This window comes from Monodelphis domestica, chromosome 1, assembly GCF_027887165.1.
Source record: "Monodelphis domestica isolate mMonDom1 chromosome 1, mMonDom1.pri, whole genome shotgun sequence".
In the NCBI taxonomy this organism is placed as follows: Eukaryota; Metazoa; Chordata; class Mammalia; order Didelphimorphia; family Didelphidae; genus Monodelphis; species Monodelphis domestica.
This window is the reverse complement of record NC_077227.1, coordinates 45,786,785-45,797,511: the sequence shown is the minus strand read 5'-3', so window position 1 is coordinate 45,797,511 and position 10,727 is coordinate 45,786,785. Positions and strand designations below refer to the sequence as shown.

Below are 10,727 nucleotides of genomic sequence, written 5' to 3'. Positions count from 1 at the left end.
AGAATATAAGAACAAAAAGGAAGATGGTTATGAAGCTAGAAACTTCTATTAAAACCCTAAATGATCACCCTAGTGCAAATATCAACAATATGGAAATAGGTCTTGATCAATGACACATGTAAAACCCAGTGGAATTGTGCGTCGGATATGGGAGGGGGTTGGGGGAAGGGAGAGAAAGAACATGATTTTTGTAATCCTGGAAAAACGCTCTAAATTAATCAATTAAATAAAATAAAAAAACCTCCAAATGGGGTCATAAAGAATCTGATGCAACTGTAATGACTGAATAACAATAAAATTCCCTAAAAGCAAATAAAATAAAATAAAATTTAACAAGATTAATTTAAAATGGTTGTTTCTTTGTGCCCCCTTTTGAATTTATTTTTGTTTTCTCCTATGCATTTTTATATATTTTGTTGATTTTTTTGTCATCTTTTTTCCACACATAGAGGGCATGCGTGTCAAACTTTCAGATGACATCATGTTTAGAGGAACATCTAACACGGTGGAATGCAGAATCAGGCTCCAAAAGATTTTTGCAATCTAGATCAATATGCTAGAATTTAATAAGATGAAACAATGGAATTAAGTATACAGTTCTACATTTGGGGTAAAAAAAATCAGCTTTACAATACAAAACGGGGTTTAGCATGGCTAGGCACGTTAGAAAGACCTGAGGATTTTAATGGGGTTAGAAAGGAACCGAATACTGACCTTGAAAAGCAGAAAAATCTGGTTTCAGATCCTGCCTCTGCCACTTTTTAACTCTATGATCACGGATATGACTCAGGTTAATACTGTGTCTCACTCAGTTTCTTCATCTGTGAAGTGGGGATAAAGATGCCTGGAGAATTTACTCCTCAATGTTGTCAAGGTCAAATGAGATAATGTATATTCAGGGCTTTGGAAACATAAAGGTGTCCCAAAGGTCTCACTGCAGTTTTAAGCTCTAATAACTTTAAATTGCAAAAACATCAGTTATTATTTAAAAAGTTAATGCTTTTGGAGGTAGAGGCTGGGCAATAATCAACCAGGGGCAGCTAGGAGGCACAGTAGATAGAGCATCAGGTGTGGAGTCAGGAAGATCTGAGCTCAAACCTGGCCTCAGACACTTACTAGCTTTACTAGCCACTTAGCCCTGTTTGCCTCAGTTTCCTTATTTATAAAATGAGCTGCAGAAGGAAATGGCAAACTAGTATCTTTGCCAAGAAAACCCCATGAAGAGTCAGTCACAACTGAAAGGATTCAACAACAACAACAAAAACACTTAACCAATTGAATAGTATTTATGAAATGTCCACTATGTGCCAGGCACTGTGCTATTTATTGCACATTATTCTTCTTTGGACACTCACTGTTCAAGCCAAACTGCTCTACTTGCTATCCCTCCGGTGCATTCCACATCTTATCTCTTTGGCTGTCCTTATGCCTGGGATGACCTCACTCCTCCCCTCAGCCTCCTGGAACCCTTTGTTACTCAGCACCACCTCTTCCAAATGCTGGCAGCTGGTGATAAAAAGGCAAAAAAGGGTACCCTAAAAGAATCATTGCTCTAGAAAATTTTTCAGCTCACTAGCTAGGTTGGAGCCATCATGGGCTTTGCCTCTGAGGTCATCATTTTGTTCCATTGATATATAAATCTCACAGTTTGAGGGAGTAGAAAAAAAGTACCGAAATGGTCAACAAGAGATAAATTCTGGACCTGGTTCTGCTATGGACTAGCTAAGTTTGTACATTTGGGGCAGATTATTTTCCCTCTTTAGGTCTCAGTTTCCTTATTTGTCAAAGAAATGAATTGAACTAGCTCTTGTCCTACTTTAACATTTCATGAATAAAAGGAATGGGAAAGTTAAATGGAACCTCAGATTGCTTTAATCACATCTTAGATGCTCAATATTTGGAGTCCATGTGTCTGTCAGATGAATGAAAGATGCGGTGAATGAATGGAAGAATGGAAGATTTATTTTTTAATTAATTTTTTCAAGTTATTAAGCATTCATTTTTTCTCCTTCCCTTCCTCCTTTTCACTATGGGGAAGACAAAACCAAACCAAAGTCTTGCAACAAATAAATATGTCGAATTTCCATATTGGCCATGCCCCAAAATGTGTCTTATGCTGCAAAATCATGTCTCTGTTAAGAGGTGAGTAGAGTGCTTCATCATTGCCCTTCTGGGATCTTGGTGGAGAATTGATGAGTTTATTAAATGCTTTCTATGTGCAAAGCACTGTGCTAATCTCTGGAGCTACAAATACAACCATCAAGACTATCCCTGTCCTCAAGGAGCTTATATTCTTTTTCTTAAGTTTTGGAAAATTTTATTTAATTAATTAATTTAGAATATTTTTCCATGGTTACAAGATTCATGTTCTTTTCCTCCCCTCCTGTAGCCGATGCGCATTTCCACTGAGTTTAACATGTGCCATTGATCAAGACCTATTTCCATATTATTGATATTTGCACTAGGGTGATCATTTAGAGTCTACATCCCCTTCGACCCATGTGATCAAGCAGTTGTTTTTCTTCTAGGTTTCTACTCCCACAGTTCTTTCTCTGGATGTGGATAGTGTTCTTTCTCATAAGTCCCTCAGAATTGAAGGAGCTTAAAGGAATAAAACAATACTCTAGTAGGGCAGTGACTAGGGAATGGTGCTTTTATTCAGCAAGTCAGAGGGCATAGTGAGTGGAGCCCCGAGGCAAAAGATTGACATGTTCTTTTCAGGATTGGGAACATTGACTTGATGAATATTCTACTCACAACCAGGAGTGGAATGGGGAATAAGAGAGAGAACCTGAGAGCAGCAATGGTTGGTCTGGGTTGGGTTAGATGAAAAACTCTCACCAGTGACCTCAGTCTTACCAATCAGGAACCCAGGGTACAAACTTGAATGCCAAGAGGCATAGCAAGAAGATGACTAGAGAAAAAGCAATAAGGAATGTAAATCAAATCTTATTTCTACATTGACTTCTCTGGTAAAATGAGAGGTACTTTCCCATAGGAAAATATATCTGGATTTAGAAACTTGAAAACTTTTGGAAAGGAAGACGGTGGTCAGCCCTGACGCATGCTGTGAGTGGTATCACCCCTTTGGCAGGGCTGTCAGGATGTTGTAGCATTGCCAATTTCAGGATTTCCCCTCTCCCATTACCTCTCCTTCACACTCCATCTCCAACCTTCCCCAGACTAAAAGCACTCTTCCCGTGGTGGGACATTTAATTCCACCCTCTTAGCTCTCAGTAGTTCTCTATCTGTCCTCAGCTGCCTCTCCCCAGTCTCCCCAGGCTTATCATTGAATCCCTCTTGGACACTCACTGTTTAAGTCAAACTGATCTACTTTCCGTTCCCTAGATGCAATATTTTCACATTTTACCTCTTTACCTTTGAATTAGCTGATCCTCCTGCTTGGTATGTCATCTCAACTCACTTCAGGCTGTTACAAGCCATGGTTAGCTCCAGTGCCAGAAACTAAGAGACCATGACCAATTATCTCAGTTAGGTTGTCCACACCCAAATTACTTTGTATTTATTTTTTGTACATTTAGTATTGGGTCTATATTGTTTTTTCCATCATAGAATGTAAGCTCCTTGAGGGCAGGGACTATTTTTGAAAATATGTTTAACAACATGGGCAGTGCTTGGTACATTGTAAGCTCTTAAAATGCTAGTTAAAGGGGTAGCTAGGTGGCTCAAAGGATAGAGAGCAAGATCTGGGGGTCAGGAGGAGTTGGGTTCAAATCCAACCTCAGACACTTTCTAGTTGTGTGTTCCTAGGCAAGACACTTCACCCTGGCATAGCCCTTGTATTTCTTCTGTCTTAGAATCGATACTGAGACAGAAGGTAAGGATTTTAAAAATACTCGTTAAATTGAAGTAGTTATCAGCTAGCTGTGTTGCAGTAGGAAAAACTCCCTAAGAATTAGGAGTACCTCCAAATGGGCTGCCTTTAGAGGTAGTGGGTAATGTGACTAAGTGAGGTAGCTAGGGAGGGGTATGTTGGCAAAAGTATATCAACTGGTTTTCCAAGGAAAAGAGAAATGTAGCAGGATGTATTTTTAATTAAAATTTTTTTTAGTTTAAAATTTTAGTTTTATTTCTCCATTGTTACATGATTTGTCTTGTCCCCCTCCCCTCTTCCCTACCTCCTCCTGGAGTTGACAAGCAAAACTAGGTTATATATATAAATTATCACCCAAATCCTATTTCTATATTATTCATTTTTGTAATAGAATAATCTGAAATCTGAAAACTGCCTATTCATATCCCTTGATTTTTGTCAATTGGAGAATGACTTAATTTCTTATAAATTTGACTTAGTTCTTTGAATATTTGAGAAATTAGACTTTATCAGAGAAATTTGTTATAAAATTTTTTCCCCAAGTTTGTTGCTTCCCTTTTAATTCTGGTCACATGGAATGCCTCATAAATTTGCATGTGATCCTTGCGCAGGGGTCCTGCTAATCTTCTTAGTATTGTTCTGATTTTAGTATATGAGCTACTGAAGCAGGCACAGGACACGCTTTGAAACTGATTCTGCATTATTATCATTTTCTCCCTACCTTTCTTAAGTCTAGAAATTAATAAAATAATAAATCAAGTCTTCATTAGTAGCATTTGCAAAGTTTGAGGTATAAATGCTCTGAAAATTTAACTGAAAACTCGATTTGAGTTGCCTTCATCATACCCAAGTTGCATTGTGTATAGCATTCTAGAAGTCAGGAAGACCTGAGTTTGAATCCTGCTTTGGATGCTTACTAGCTATAGTACCCTGAGCAAGTCAGATAATTTGAGCTAATCTCAGTTAAGCTGAGGGCTTCAGTTTCCTTGGCATTAAATTGGGGATATTGACTTGGTCTATAAAGTCACTTTCATCTCCAAATCAATTGTGCTGAGCATGAATGACCACGTGATGAGAATGCCCAAGATATGGGTGAGATTGGATGATGTTCCAGGTCTCTTCCAATTCCGATACTTTCATTCTAGAGTTCCTAGTCTAACACAAGATTTCCTGAAGCCTCAGAATCTTTGAAGTTCAGCATGACTTTAGGTTGTATCAAAATTTGGTTAGTTCTCTAATGTTCAAATTGCTAGATTCAAGGACTTATGAGATTCAGGAAATAGCAAGAGAAAAAAAAATTGTTTTGAATGAGCTTCTTTTCTAGTTGGAATACATTAAGTCAGTCAACAAGCCTTTTTTTTTAAAGTGCTTCTTGGGTGCCAGGCTAGGCATATGTGCTGTTCTGTGCTGGAGATGCAAAGAAAGGTAAAAGCATGATTATGGGTAGGGATGTGCCATGTATGCGGAAAAGTATAGAACAAAACTTGGCATGAGTGGCAAAAGAGAGATTCAAGTAAGAGTGCTAAGAAACTCAAAGAGGGGAAGAAGCCTGCCATTTAGAGAGATCAAGGAAAGCATCATGGAGGAAACAGCATCTGAGATGAGCCTGGAAGGAAAAGTACTAAGGGGTCATATTGAGGCAGGAAAATATTCTAGGCAAAGGCAATGTCTGATGCAGATGCTGAGGTTGGATAAGTGGTAATTGTGAATCCTTTGGACTTCATCTCCCAGCATTCTTCATCATCCCAAAATTCCCTTTTCCTTTTCTGTTTATGTGAGTCCTTTACATTATGGGTTTTAAGCTGTGGGCAATGCCTCCCTTGTTTTCTTTTTCACGTGGAAGGCTGATGAGCTCTCTCGGTTTCTCTGGTATTTTACTTTCACTTTGCTTCAAGTTAAACATTAATAAACATTAATTGGAGTATCGAATATTAATTTTTAAAATTTACAAATTTGAGTATGTTAGATGGATTCCTTTCAAATGAAGTCTCCTCATCGATATTAAATCACATCCTATTTTCTAACCTTTTAAGAGAGATCCTTAAATTGACTGGAATGTAGTTATTAGTTATTCTTTTTTTTTTAAACCCTTACCTTCCATCTTGGAGTCAATACTGTGTATTGGCTCCAAGGCAGAAGAGTAGTAAGGGCTAGGCAATGGGGGTCAAGTGACTTGCCCAGGGTCACACAACTGGGAAGTGTCTGAGGTCAGATTTGAACCTAGGACCTCCCATCTCTAGGGCTGACTCTCAATCCACTTAGCCACCCAGCTGCCCCCAGTTATTAGTTATTCTTACCAAGATGTTTTCATAGAATCTACTTTAGAAGGGCAATGATCATAGGAATGAGTCATCAGGTTATAGCTTTAGGGCTGGAAAGGACTTTAGAGGCTGTCTAATCTAGCTGTCACTTTACAGAGGAGAAAACTGAAGTTCTGGGATGGTAAATGACTTGTCCAGTCATTTAGTAGTATTGAAGGTGGGATTTGAACTCAGATTCTCCTGTCTCCAAAGCCATTTATAGCACTGCCTCAGAGACTTTAGGGGCTATCTAGTCCTATCCCATCAGAAGCTGGAATTTTCCCACTCAGCCCCAAAGAAAACGCAGGAATGGAACAGTCGTGTTTTTTTTGCACCTTGGCATTTGCTGAATTAGGAAATGAAAGGAAGAGAGGGTATACCAATGTGTTCCAGAATTCTTTGTCCAGAAAAAAAAACAACAACCCAAAAACACCACTAGAAAAGTGTATTATTAGCTTGTTATTTCCTGCCAAAGTGTTGGAGAAAAGATTCTGTTTCCCCAAGGAATGAACCAATGAGTCTTTTGGGGTGACGTTTTAAAATAGACATGGCAGAGCCCCACCACTCATGAAAGGGACTTTCTACATAGCTTCACAGGGCACCCAACCTGTGCTGGAATGTCTTCAAACAGATCCTAATGACCAATTGACTTCCACTCAACAAAGAATAGGTTGGCCGGGAAAAAATGGAGAGCGTGTGTGTGTGTGTGTGCGTGTGTGCGTGTGTGTGTGTGTGTGTGTGTGTGTGTGTGTGTGTGTGTGTAGCCTGAGAAAAAGCTTTTCTTTCCTTTCACTTGTATCCTTTGTGACTCCATGTGTTTAATCCATTATGAATGTGTGATGTGTATATAAACATGCTGATTTTCTGGGGGTGGGGGTGGGAGCGTGCAAGGGTTCTTCCCAAGTTGTCTGGGGAAGGCGGCTCTGACTGGCTGCCTTACTGGCAATCCAAATGTTCTCATTCCTCCCCCCACCCCAAAATCTGTTGGGGGCCTTCTGAGGGAGGTGCTGAGAGTTCAGAGTAGATTATTTTTAATAACTCAACTCTGGAGGGAAATGGAAAGTTATGCTTTGTTGGAAAGCTGTGTTCCATCTTAACATAAACAGATCCTCTTAACAGACTTGCCCCTGTGGTCCATATCTTGTTAAGCTTCTTCCTCATCCTTCTTTTTAGCAGCCACTCAAACACACTCTTTAAAGGCAGAATTGTCAAGGATCACAGAAAATCAGTATCAGAGGTTAGCTTTTCCAACCCATGCCTTAACAGGAATCTTCTCTATGATTTCCTTAAAAGCAGACACTTAATAAATGTTTGGGCAGCTAGGTGGGACTGGAGCCAGGAAGACTCATCTTCCTGAATTCAAATTTGGCCTCAGACATTTATTAGCAATGTGACCCTGGGCAAGTCACTTAACCCCGTTTGCCTCAGTTCATCTGTAAAATGAAATGGAGAAGAAAATGACAAACTACTCTTGTATCTTTGCCAAGAAAACAATCCAAATGAGATCACGAAGGACTGGAGATGACTGAAATGACCGAACAACAAAAATAAATGTTTACTGATTGACCAATTACACATGGTCATCTAATCTCTGCTCCAGGACCTCCAGTGAAGAAGAATCTAGTACCTTTGGAGGCAGTCTATTCCATTTTTGGATAGCTTTAATTATTAGAATTATTGAATTATTAGGTAGCTATTAATGATGTTATTTGATAACTTAATAGTTCATAACTAAATACTTTAATTAAATGTAAATAACCAAAATTAACATGTAATAATAGTAATTATCCTAATCTTTCTTTGTAACCTTCGCTCAGTATTTCTAGTTTTACCCTCTTGGGCCAAGCAAAAGACGACTAGTATCTCCTTCATTCATAAAGCATTCTAATGCTTAAAGGCATCTATCAATCTGACTGCATTTCCTTCTGCTTCCCAAGTTTTATTTTTATTTTAATAACAAATTTCCACATAAGTTTTCCAAAATTATATGATCCATATTGTCTCCCTCCTTTCTTCCCTCCCTCCTCCCAGAGCTGACAAGCAACTCAATCTGGGTTATACATGTATTATCACACAAAATACATTTCTATGTTATTCAGTTTTGTAAGTGAATAATCTTATAAAACCCAAACCCCCAAACAAATACCCAAATAAACAAGTGGAAAATCATGTTTTCATCTGCATTTCTACTCCAACAGTTCTTTTTCTGGAAGTGGATAGCATTCTTTTTCATAAGTCCTCCGAATTGTTCTGGATGATTGTATTTCAGTGACTAATGTTCTCCTGGTTCTGCTTATTTCACTCTGCATCAGTTCACATAGGTCTTTTCAGCTCTTTATGAAACCACCCTGTTCATTATTCCTTATAACACAATAGTATTCCATCACCATTTTGTACCACAATTTGTTCAGCCATTCCTCAATTGAGGGACATCCCTTTAGTTTCCAATTGTTTGCCACCCCAAAAAGAGCAGCTATAAATATTTTTGTACAAACAGGTCTTTTCCCATTAAAAAAATCTCTTTGGGATACAGACCCAGGAGTGGTATTATTGGATCAAAAGGTATGCATTTTTTTATAGCCCTTTGGGCATAATTCCAAATTGCCTTCCGGAATAGTTGGATCAGTTCAGAACTCCAGCAATGCGTCAGTGTCCCAGTTTTGCCACATCTCCTCCAACATTTATCATTTTTCTTTACTGTCATATTGGCCAATTGATAGATGTGAAGGGGTAGTTCCGCATTGTTTTAATTTGCATTCTTCTAATCAAGAGGAATTTAGAACAGTTTTTCATATGATTATTGATAGCTTTGATTTCTTTATCTGAAAACTGCCTATTCATATCCTTTGACCTTTTGATATCGATATCCTTATCAATTGGGGAATGACTTGGATTCTTATAAATTTGACTTTGTTCTTTATGTAAGTAAGAAATGAGACCTTTATCAGAGAAATTTTGTTATAAAATTTCCCCCCAGTTTGTTGTTTCCTTTCTAATCTTGGTTGCATTGGTTTTGTTTGTACAAAACCTTTTTAGTTTAATATATTCAAAATATTCATTTTATAACTTGTAATGTTCTATATCTCTTATTTGGTGATAAATTCTTCCCTTTTCCATAGATCTGACAGGTAAATTATTCTATGTTTCTCTAATTTACTTATAATATCACGATGTTTAAATCATATACCCATTTTGACCTTATTTTGGTATAGGGTGTGAGATATTGATTTAAACCTAATTTTTGCCATACTATTTTCTAATTTTCCTATCAGTTTCTGAGTTCTTATCCCCAAAGCTGGGATCTTTGGGTTTATCAAACACTAGATTGATGAGCGCTTCCCAAGTTTTGAAGATTAAATGTCCTACTTTAATTGGTTATTATATTGTATGATAATAGGGTCCTTTACCATTCTAGTTAGTCATTGGGGCATGTTCTGTAGTTTATCAAGGGTATCTTTCAATGTCTTCCTAAAATAGGACACACAAATAAAATATGCCAAATTGGGTCTGATAAGAACAGAGTATGGCAAGACTGTCACCTCTCTGGTTCTAGACCCTCTGGCTTTCTTAATTTGACCCAAGATCAGATTAATGTTTTAATTTTATACTGAACTTGTAGTGTACTAAAATTCTTCCAGATCTTTGTCAGATTAATTGCTGTTTAATAACCTCACCTCTCTTATACTTTTGAAGTTGGATTTTTGAACTCAAGTATAAGATTTCATAATTGCTTTTATTAAATTTCATTTATTAGATTTGGCCCAAAGCTGTAGATTGTAAAGCCCTTTTTAAAAATCCTAATTCTGTTACCCAGTGATGTCACCTAGCCATTCTTTCCAGCTTTGTATCATCTATTAATGCATTACAAATATCTATTATGCCTATTTAAGTTATTTATAAAGTTGACTGAAAACACAGGGCTGACCACAGTTGTCAATATCACTCCTCTAGAAACTTCCTTTTGAGTAGGTCTGGCCATTTGAACAATTTTAAATCCACCTAATTGAATTATTGTCTAGCCCACATCTTTCCACATTTTCCACAAGAATATCATGCAAGACTTTGCCAAATATTTTTTTAAAACCCAGGTAAATTATATCCAAGGCATTCTCTGATCTATTAGCTGAATAACCTTGTTAAATAGAAAAAATTAGATTAGCGAGTAAACGTGGCACAACGTAAAGATTGCTGGGTTGGGAGTCAAAAGCTGAAAGATCAAGTTCTGCCTCTACCATTTACTACTTAGTGATCCTGTGCAAAGTACTTTTACTTCCTCTCGGGTCTCAGTTTTCACAACTGTAAAATGAAAGGTTTACCCTAGGTTATCCCTAAACTCTCTCTTAGCTCTAAAAACCCACCATTGAGAATGGATTTCTTAATCTGGCATCACTTGTTCTTGCTAAAGCCAGGCTATGATCAACCCCCCCCCCTTTTTTTTTTCTAGATGTTCACTGATCTTCTCTTTCACAAGTCATTCCAGAATTTTAGCAGGAATCAAAGTTAATCTCATTGGTCTAGGTCTTTGACTCCATTCTCTTTCCTTTTGAAAAAATCCAGGCAACATTTGGCCTTCTACAATCTTTTTATACCTT

The 10,727-nt window shown here is 37.7% G+C and overlaps 1 non-coding gene across 1 annotated transcript; it reads right to left on the bottom strand.

Moving 5' to 3' along the window:
* Nucleotides 1-4,401: 4,401 nt before the first annotated feature.
* On the bottom strand, nucleotides 4,402-4,508 carry LOC130456644 (U6 spliceosomal RNA). The gene has a single exon (XR_008915713.1). It is a non-coding gene; the product is annotated as a U6 spliceosomal RNA (small nuclear RNA).
* Between the last annotated feature and the right edge of the window lie 6,219 nt (nucleotides 4,509-10,727).